The 11,392-nt window shown below is 41.3% G+C and overlaps 1 pseudogene; it reads right to left on the reverse strand.

Annotated features, from left to right (window-relative positions):
* The window catches only part of LOC102853609, a 61,120-nt pseudogene that overhangs the window by 30,467 nt on the left and 19,261 nt on the right, over positions 1–11,392 (reverse strand).

Here is an 11,392-nt window from a genome sequence, read left to right on the forward strand (position 1 = left end):
GCGCACACTGTTGCTGTTATGTGCTGTTGAGTTGGAACTGACCCATAGCTGACCCTTCAGAATATTTTTAGAGGCTGTAAATTGCATGAGAGGAGACTGCCCCTCTTTCTCTTTCTCTGGTGTATTTGAACCACATACTTTCGGGTTGGCAGTGCAGCTCCTTTCCACTATGCCACCAAAGCTCCCTGTGTAAATGTGTGTGTTTGTGTGTGTGTTGTGTATCATCAGGTTAGATCCAATTCATAGTTAACCCTCTAGTGAGTTTTCAAAGATAATAAATTGCACAGGAGGAGAATACTCAATATTTTTCCTGCAGAGCAGCTAGTGGATGTGCATCACGTACCTCCTGGTTGGCAGCATAACTCCTTACCACTAAGCCACCAGAGTGTCATATTTATATTTAATTTTTCCTTTGAAAGCAAAAGACACTCAGACTGCATCTTCTCCCTCTTACTCTCTCCTGACAGAAGAATGATCATCAGTAGCAAACGGCAGTTGTCCTGAAGCAACACAAAGAGCCGGTTTCACACTCAGGAGAGGACGCTGTGTCTCCTCCTGGTTTCTGGTGCTCTACATAATCAGAGGAACTTCTCTAGTAATAAAGTACAGAAATAATCTCTGAAAGAATAGTCTTTATATATTTAATTTTAATGACAATATTTTCTGCCTCTTCATGAAAAAACCTCAGGCAACTTAACAGGCTTGACTCACTGCTGTCAAGTGTGTTCTGTTAGCCAACCCGGCAGAGGGTTTCTGAGGCTGTGAACAGCATGAGAGGAGACTGCCAATCTTTCTCGAATGGAGACACTGGTGGATTCAAACCACCAGAGAAGTGTTGCCTTTGGGTGAGCAGCACAAGTCTCTATGGACTGCATCATCAGAGTTCCCTAGAAAGGATGTAGAGGTACTAAAATATGAATGAAAGAGAGAAATACAAGATGAAGAGGAGGATTCATTCAGAGCTGACGAAGACACAAGCGCTGTCTCCTGACTGTCCCAAAGAAAAGGACTTGTGAAGAATTACACAAGTTTTATCACATGATGAGAAGACTCAGAGCAGCTCATTGGGGCAGATGGAAGGATGCAATGTGAAACCCAGCCCTGAGATGTTCACACTTCATGGGGGACGCTGCATAGAGGATGACCAACTAGTTTGGGAAATACTCTGTTTTGCAGTGAGTGTAGTCTAATGCCTAATGAAGGCCAGTGGCATAGAGCTCAAAGTTCAAATCTGTAATATGGTAAAAAAGAAGGCTTTCAAATATTATAAATTGTATATTATTGTATATTGTATATTATATATTGTGGTTGAGTGCCATCAACTTGACTGCGTCTCATAGGAACACTATGAACAACAGATTGAAATCTTGCCCTATCCTGTGCCAGCTTTATGATCCTCAGCATTCTTGAGCTCACTGTTATAGTCACCGTCTTGCTCAGAGTCGTCTTCTTTTTCTGACCTTCTACCTTTTGCATCATAATGTGCGTTTTTTCCCCAAGGACTGGTCTCTCCTGGTAAGTAACATTCTCAAAGTAAGTAAGATGAAGTTTCATCATCCTTGCCTCTAAGGAGAATTGTAGTTACATTTCCTCCAATATTGTTCTTTTGGCAGTCCATGGTGTAGTTAATACCCTTTGTCAATGCCACAATTCAAAGGTATTGATTCTTCTTTGGTTCTTTGTATTCATTGTCCAACTTTGAGATGTATACAAAGCAAAATGTATACAATGTAAAATACCATGGCTCAGGGCAGGTGCACCCCAGTCTTTAAACTGATATCCTTGCTCTTTATCACTCTGGAGAGGCCCATTTCAGATTTTCCCCAATATAACATGTCTTTTTATTCCTTGACTGCTGCTATCATGCATGTTAATTATGGATCCAAGTAAAGCGAAATGATTGACAATGCCAGTCTTTTATCTATCATGATGTTGGTCAAGCCTATAGCGCCCAGACATGGTCACTAGGGGCCCTGCTGGATGCTGTCCGCTTGGCCCCCACTCCTGGAAGACTCACGTGACCGAGGCTGCCCCTCTAGTGGAAGAACACTTCTGGTGTTTTCTCCCTCAGCTGCAGGGGGGGGTCTCAGCACTAAGCTCCATGTTAGCAGCTCAGTGTCTAACCCTGGTGTCACTATGGTTTCCGACAGTCACACCCCTAGTGTCGAGTGACAGAGCCTGATGGAGAAGCCCCTGGTGTTCTCGAACACCTGAAGCAGGAAGCTCAGGCTTGTCCATACCCAAAGATACCACTATGATCTGGTGGTGAGAATTTTTGTTTTCTTAATGTTGAGATGTAATCCATACTGAAGACTGTAGTCTTCGATCTTCTGCAGTAAGTGTTCAAGTAGTCTTTACTTTTTTTCAAATAAGGTTGTATCATCTGAGTAATGCTGAGTGTTGATGGGTCTTCTTCCAATCCTGGTATCATGTTTTTTTTTAGTACAGTCTATCTTCTTGAATTATTTCCTCAGCATACAGGTTCAATTACGTGTGGAGAAAGGTTACAGTCCTGATGCACACTCTTCTCAATCTTAGGCCATGCAGTCTTCTCTTGTTCTGTTCAGACAACTGCGTCTTGGTGTAGGTATAGGTTTTACAATCAGTACTAGTTAATTCCTCTATTATTCATAAGGTTTTCAGAGACCTGTTATTTAAGTGTGTCAAGAAGCATCAAGATTGCTCAGGACAGGACAGGGTTCAGATCTGTTGTCCAAAAGGTTGCTATGGGTCGTACTCAACTCAGTGGCACCTAACAACAACAACCATGGCCATTCCCATGCTATTCTGGAGGACAGATTATCTCTAGATCACGGAATGAAAGAACTTTTTCCAAATTATGTAGCAGTATCTGTTTAAATGTCTGCCTGAAACAGTGTGTCTGAGGAGACAATTCTCCTTAACCACCTTCAGGTCATAGCCCAGCTTCCGGGTTCTGATGTTCACTGCAGTGTTTGTACCACATTCTGCTCCCTGCCTATGGATGAATGAGGCAGACTTGTTCCTGGGACTCCAGGGACTTCTCGGTGGCTGACGTTATTGACACCATCGTTGGCCATGCTGCATCTTCCTCATACTGCTTCTACCATAGGATGTTTCTACCCAGCCTTTCCATTCCACTGCCCTTCTAAGGTTCAGTGTGCTGCCACATTACCCAATCAGCTGGGTGAGCATGGGCTTCTCATCAGTAGTAAACAATTCCACCACATCAGAGGGTCTGTCTCTAGGTACAACTGGCATCTGTCTCTCTCCCAACCTCAAGGCACCTTCCTACAGAAGCAAAGATTCTTCTCAAAGTTGCAATCTCCAAGGGCAGGGTAACTGGCAAGCATGGGCTTCATTGTGTTTACTTTCTAACATGTGGGAAACAATTTCACATGTTTGCATGACATCTAACATTATCTTTAGTTAAATGTTTAACCCTTCTCACATCAGAGATATAGCAGGCTGCTCATGAGAAGGACATACCCAATTCACGAGTATTTTGGTTTTTTTCCCAAAAACCAAGGATAATGCTTTATTTATTCTTCTGTCCTTATAGCAAATGAATAAGCCATTGATTCATCTAGAATTAACATAAAATTCTTATAGTGGAAATAAAAAATGTTATGAGATAGCCGTGTTTGACACCGAGGGATTTATACTAAACATTTAGTTTAATGTACATTAATCTTCATGATTGTTGAAGGAGAAGTTAATGAATAAAAAAGCTCAAGGACAGCTACAAGGAGTTTTAATCTTGCTTTTGTCAACATCCTAATTCCAGGTCTCCTAGCACCCATGACAAGACTCTTCCCTCAAATATAGAGAGTTCATAAACGTTCATTGGATGACTGGATGGAAGAGAAGCCACAAAATAAATATAGTGTCTTTTGGAGCCTAAGTACTTGATTACGTGCCCCTTGATGGTTTGGATGAGATTATTTGATAGGCAGATGTCAAGAGCTCTTGAGTTTAGGATGTACTTCAGGGGGATGGTTATAGAGTAACCCTGGAGGCAGTAGTGGGATTTTAGGCTGTGAGGTATTCCTAAATTGGAGTTTGAAGGTAGAGTCTGGACCTGCTGGAAACAAACCTTACTACAGCCAATAATCCAATGAGACCCAGAAAGGTCCCATGATGGAGGAGCTGTAAACTGATATCCCAAACGTCTCAGCCTAACCCTAGAAAACTCCTGGCCTCCATTTGTGCACATCCAATCAAAGTCTAGAGAATATCGACTCCATAGAGAGGCACAGACTTCCATGAAGATAAGACATAACACTCACACAGGACATAAGAGGCAGCTTAGTTCGTGTCAGATGTTAAGTCAGGGTTTCTGTTTTTAAATTATTAACCTACTGAAGCTCTACTTCCAATCCCTACCTTCTGGCTGTTTCTCTTATTTGAGGTATACAGTTTCCCTGTCTCCATTTTTACACTGAAAGAGATGAGTACTTATCCTTGACTAGGAACTGGAAAGAAGGAGTGGTTTTCTTTCATCAGACTGGGAAGCCAAGAGATCTTCCTAGAGACTTCTTTGTGCTTGTTTAAAGTAGAGCTCAGATGGACACCTGAATATTTAAAATAACAATCCTCTCAGGAACTGACTGTTGCCTCAAAAAGTGAGTCCACAAAGGCTGTTAAATCCTGATGTTCACACTTCCTCACAGCCTCCTCAGTGTTAGCCGACCAACTACGTCAGGGACACAATTCAACTCCGTTTGCTCCACTGCCCTCTTCCTTCCTGCTAATAACTATATTCCTCTACAATTTCTTTCTTTTTAAAAAGGAAACTTGTGAGTATATTTGTCTATGTTCCCCTTTTAACAAAATGAGAGCATTAAACAATGAAATTTCAGATTTTTTTTTTTTCACATCACCTCAGGGAAATGACAGCTTGACTTAATTTACATCAACTCCCCAGGAACTTGTGGGGTGTCCCCAAGTGCCACCTTCTGGATACCCATTTCCACCTACCTCCGGTCCGTGGGGTACAGTTCCACAGTGACCACATCAAGAGAGTTCCAGGCTGAGATGGTCAGGCCGTTGTATAGACACAGCATGCCTATCATCATGGACTCGCTGGTGCCAAACCAGAGGAAGAAACAGCTGATCCCTGAAAGCACCATTGAGCCACCTGTCAAGGAAGCAGACAAAATGCTGGAATGCTTCCTGTGGTGTTGGTAGAATGAGGGGGCTTAGCTCCTGGAGATCTCAGCAGAGCTGAATTGGAGGCCATGTCACTCCCCAGGGGAGCTGCAGGCCTCTGGGAAATGCAGCCACAGGTGCATCATGCATCCACCTGCGTGGAGGCCTCACCCCTTCAACTGCCTTCTGAGCCCAGCCAGGAGGAGATGCGCCTCATCAATTACTCAGCTGTGTAAGTGGAAAAATACATGTGAGTCACACTTAATTACCTCTGCAGTGTGTTAATTCACTGAAGCAGCTCAAATGTAATGCAATTAGACATAATTTCCACTAACGTTTAGTCCTCATGAGAGGTCTTCAAGGATCTCTTCTCATGTCTGTGAGATGCAAATTCCCATAGTGGGGATGGGGAGCTCGGGGGGTGCGGGGGGGGAAGCCAGATCACTCTAGATTGCAGGAGCCCCGTCGTTCGTTTACCGCACAGCAAACCAAGCACATACCTAGCATCGTTAGGCGCCCGATCCTATCCATCAGGAGAGCAGACACGATGTTCCCTGGCAACACTGCCTACATGCCCAGGAAGTTGACAAAATAAATCCAGTGAGCACTATAGTCGTCATCAAAGCTGATCTGGCATCCCGTCTTGTTGTGAAAAAAGGAGCAGTTTTGAAACTCACTGTCAATGAATTTGTATGGCTCAAAATCTAAGGAAACAAGATAGACAAACCATTAAGCTCTTTAACAGGTGTGCTCCCGTCTCCTCAAGCTGGTTGAGAACTCTCGAACAACTCAGAGATCTGTAAACTCGTTGAGGACTTCAGGGACTGGCTAGCCTTGATATTATGTCTTCTCCTGGCCAAAGCACAGGTGGACTAGGACTTCACACTTACAAAGTGGTTGAACGAAGGATACTTTACTGATTGTGGTTGTTGTCAGGAGCTGTTGAGTCAAGCATTACCCATAGCGACCCAATGAACCACAGATCTGAACCCTGTCCTGTCCTGTGCTGTCCTCAGACTTCCTGACACACTAGAGCCCATTGTGGCAGTCACTGTGTCAGTCCACTGGGCTGAAGGTCTTCCTCTCCTTTGCTGGCCCTATGCCTTGCCACTTTATTAAAAAGAGGACAAATTATATTCTAGAGTCTAGTTAGTTATCAACGGATTTCCTGAGATTGGCCATTTTTAATATTATTGTTTGCTTATTTCCTCACAATACTGTTTTGTTCTAATTATCATATTTATACAAGGACTAGCATTAGAATCCAACAGTTTTTTATAAGAGTTTTCACACTACAGCTATAAAAAGAATTTACTTAAAAATGCACAGTGAATAAAACATTTTACTGCCGTTTTATGGGTCTGGTGGTATAGTGTGTAATCCATCAGGCTGCTAAACAAAAGATCAGTGATTAGAATATTAGCCACACAAAGGGAGACAGATTTAGATAAATCTTTCTTCTCCTAAAGATTTACAGCCTCTGAAACCTGAGAGAGGCTCAATGGGAGTAAGTTTTAATTTTAGGCACAGGAAGAGAATACATCTTTCCTTGAGTCTTAGATGCTGAATTTAAGTTCTAAGTGGACAAATCCACTGAAGTACAAGAGCCTCATTTGAAGGTCACTTGCATAAGCTGCTCTTTTAATCTTGCACTTGAATTTATCCAACAAAGGTCTGTGGATGACAGCGTGTTCTGCTAAAAAGCTATGAGAACAAAACCATTATCCCATCTTTCTTACTGGTCATGTTTTACCAAAAAAAGCTAGTTTACTGAGGTTGAATAGGGTTAGACAGAACTTTCAAAACCAAACCAAAGCACTCAGTCTCATCTTCATTGGGAGGTGAACAGAGCTGGTCCTCTGTGCACCAAAAAAGCAGGTATGACAACGAGGTAGGTGCTAACACTCCTGCAGCTTTGTTATTTTGGGCTCCCATTATAGGAAAAGGGAGCACTGGTGGCCTAGTGGTAACGAGCCACACTGCAATCTCAAAGGCATATGGTTCGAATCCATCAGATCCTCCACAGAAGAAGGACAGGCAATCTTCCCCCGTGTGATTTACTGCCTCTGAAAACCCACTGGAGGGTCAGCTATGAGTTGACTCTGACTCGATGGCACAAAACAACATTATAGGAAGGCACACCCATGTTTCAGGAGGTGTATATAATGGGCTCTGGCATTAGATGAACTTGAGCTCAAAAGTCAGCTTTGGCACTAGTTCTATGACTGACTAAATAACTCAACAATTTTCTGTAAGCTTCAGCTAGGATGAAAACTCAGTGAGCTAACACAAGTCTAATGGTCTGGAGTCATACCTGATGTTCAAGCAGGGTTTCCCTTTAGTTATTTCCCTGGGCAGGTATTCAGACTCCATTAATAGACTAGCTAAAAAAAAAACAAACAAAAACCCAACAATGGTATCTGTATTTTGTCCATCTTTGTGGACTACAGTGAATGACTATCTTCATTTAAGCAAATTCAGGTAGTCCTCCACTTGTGGTCCTTTTATTTGAGGATGTTTTAATGTATATTTTATAATTAGCCATATGTACTGCATACAAAGTTACAGGTCATAATTTGCATATTTTTTAAATTTAAATTTATTATTAATTTCAGTAAAAATTTACAGACTTTGGATTTCCATTCATTCATTGTTGCACTTTTCTCCCCTCCCTATTCTCCCCCCTAGTACACCACCCTCTTGGAAAAGTAAAACAAAAATTCTTTCATTGTTTTACAAACCCTCCCCCATGTCCACTCCACCATGTAGCCTTTGCTCTAGATTCCTGTCATGACAAAAATACCCAATCACATAACCCTTTTAAACAGTTTTCTCTCTGTTTCAATGCAGTATACATTATTGAACCCATCTTTCTCAGTCTCCCCCCAACCCCGACGTCAGTCCTGTTTTACAACAGTGGCACCATGCAGTATTTGTCCTTTTGTGACTGAGATACTTCACTCAGCATAATGTCCTCCAGAGTCACCCATTTTGAATAATATTACATGAGTTCTTTGTTTTTCAATGCAGCATAGTATTCCATTCTGTGAATATACCACAGCTTCTCTATTCATTCGTTTGTTGATGGGCACTTAGGTTGTTCCCAACTCCTTGCTATAGTGAACAAAGCGTGCATATATCTGCTTGTATGTCAGTTATGGTCTCTTTGGGGTATATTCCCAGTAGTGGAATTGCTGGGTCAAATGGTATCTCTATTTGCAACTTTTTGAGAAAGCGCCATACCGCCTTTCACAGTGGTTGCACCAATTTGCAAATTTCATCATATATGTACGTGTTAGATGTGATATTTCCAACTCTCAAGACAAAGATTGGATTTCTAAAGATATTGATAATAAAAGGCAATAATGATAACTGGGAAGAATATGAGGTGCTGGACCAGCATTAGAACAGATGTATGATGGAGTTGTAAGAATAGAGCTTCATCATAAATCTGGTACTACTGACTTATAACACACAGTCAAACGCCTTTGCATACTCAATGAAAGATATACACTCCTCTGGTACTCCCTGCTTTTACCAAGATCCGTCTGACATTAGTTATCATATCCCTAGTGACATGGCCTCTTTTAAACTCAGCCTGCACTTCAGGCAGTTCTCTGTTGGTGTGCTGTTCAGTTGTTTTTGGATAATCTTCAGGAGAAACTTGCTTGCATGTGATATTAATGGTATTTGATCATTTCCACACACTGTCAGATGACCTTTCTTTGAAATGGGAACAATTACATATCTCTTCCAGTCAGTTGGCCACTTGGATGTCCCAAAACAAAGGGAATAAATCAAGATATTAAGGAGCTAAATAGCATGGAAGACCAAGTAAAGTATTCTAATGAAATGTGCAAAGAGCTGAAGTCAGAAAATCAAAAGGGCCAAACTCACTCTGCATTTCTTAAGCTCAAGGAACTGAAGAACAAATTCAAGCCTCAAGCTGCAATACTTAAGGATGCTTTGGGCAGAATATTAAATGATCCAGGAAGTATTAAAAGAAGATGGAAAGAGTATACAGTCACTGTACCAAGAGGAATTGGTGGACATAGAAGAATTTCATGAAACAATAGATGAATAAAAAAAGAGTCTATGGTGATGAAGGAGAATGTTCAAGCTGCTCTGAAAAAATTGGCAAAAAACAAGGCCCAGGAATTGATGTCATACCAATTGACATATTTCAACAAACAGATGCTGCCCTGTATGTGCTCACCAAGTTGTGCTAAGAAATGTATGGGACAACTAAGTGGTTGCAGTCCTTGATCTTCTACAGCAAGCACTTCAGGTCCTCCTCAGTTTCAGCAAGCAGGGTTGTGTCATTTGCATAACACAGATTTGTGATGATGATTCTTCCAATCCTGATGACACATTTCTCTTCATAGAGCCCAGCCTCTGGGATAATCTGCTCTGCATAAATATTGAAAACATATGGAGGTATGATGCATCCCTGGTATACACCATTTCCAATTTTGAACCATGCAGTGTTTCCTTGCTCTGTTCTGACAATTGCCTCCTGGTCCAAGTATAGGTGCCACATAAACACAATCAAGTGTTCTAGGATTTCCATTTTTCTCAGAGTTAGCCACAATTTGTAGTGGTCCACACCATCAAACAAATTCAATTGATTACATCTGTGGAAAGAACTACTGGAGAAGTGCAAATTCAGCTGTGAAAACTAGGTCAGGTGCTGATTGTGGAACAGACCACCAACTTCTCATATGCAAGTTTAAGCTAAAGCTATGGAAAATTAAATCAAATCCATGAGAACCAAAATATGACCTTGAGTCTATCTCACTTGAATTTCATCTCAGGAAAAGGTTTGAGGCCTTGAGCAATAATGAGTGAATACCAGATGATTTGCTAGAGGATATCAAGAATATTATCCAGGAAGAATGCAAAAGAGAGAGAAGAATGCACAAAGAGAGAAGGGGGGGGAAGACAGAGAAGGAAAAAAGACCAAAATGGATGTCAGAAGAGTCTGAATATTGCACTAGAGCACCAAGAATCCAAAGCAAAGGGAAGAAATCAAGATATTAAGGAGCTAAACAGCATGGCTCTATGAGGAGATATGTGGCATCACAGGATTGGAGGAAGAATCATCAACAATCTGCATTATGCGGATGACACAACCCTGCTTGCTGAAACTGAGGAGGACCTGAAGCGCTTGCTGTAGAAGGTCAAGGACTGCAGCCTTCAATATGAATTGAAACTCAATATCAAGAAAACAAAGATTCTCACCACTGTTACAGGTGAATCCATGGCACATATCAACAACACACCACCTACCTATACCAGATTCTGAAACTAGGATTATCAAAATAAATACACCACAGATTAATTCTTTTCTTAAACAAAATAATCATCTTTTTAGAAAAAAATTTATATTAGTTTTCTTACAAAGTTTGTATACATTGTGTTTCGTACACATTGTGTTTCATTCACATTGTGTTTCATACAATCATTCCCATTCATTATTTTTTATAAAATTAATCACTATTACTCTTTCCAGAGCCCTGCTAGATCTTTCCCATTTATTTTACTCTCTTCCCTCCACCCACCAAATTGTGTGGCCCTATGATTCCCCCCGCCCTTCCTTGAATCCTCATACACGTTTTACTAATATATATTTCTACAATAATGGTCTTATGCAGTATTTGTCTTTATAAGGCTGAGTTAGTTCACTCAGCAGAATGCTCTTCAGTCCCTTCCAAGTTATGCAGTAATTAAAAAAAAACAAAAACCATAACATGTAGACTTTACACAGAGGAAGGCATTCAGATGGAAAAGAGACACATGAAGAAATGCTCCAAATAACTGGAAATGAGATGTGAATCAAAACCCTGATGAAATACCATCTCACCCCAGAAGTAGTGGCAGAGTTCAACAGGAGAGCAAGCAAGAGGAGAGGATGTGGAGATATGGACCCTCTCATGCACTGTTGGTGGGATTGTAAAATGGCACAAACACTCTGGAAGGCAGCTTGTTGTTTCCTCAAAAAGTTGAACACAGGAATTTCATATGACTCAGTTATTCCACTACTAGGAATATACCCCAAAGAAATTAGATCTGAGAGACAAATGGAGATTTTTTTTTTAATTTTTTTTTTTTTATTATTTTGTGTGTGTGTACCGTCAAATCAGATCTGACTGGTACAGGAGGATATTGCGCCTCCTTCTCCGGCAGAGCATCTGGTGGATTCGAACCGTGTTCCTCTGGGATTGCAGTGCAGCTTCTTGCCACTAGGCCACCAGAGCTCCCC

The sequence above is a fragment of the Elephantulus edwardii genome, unplaced genomic scaffold (genome assembly GCF_000299155.1).
Source record: "Elephantulus edwardii isolate Elephantulus edwardi_28Jun2011 unplaced genomic scaffold, EleEdw1.0 scaffold00609, whole genome shotgun sequence".
Taxonomy (NCBI): domain Eukaryota; kingdom Metazoa; phylum Chordata; class Mammalia; order Macroscelidea; family Macroscelididae; genus Elephantulus; species Elephantulus edwardii.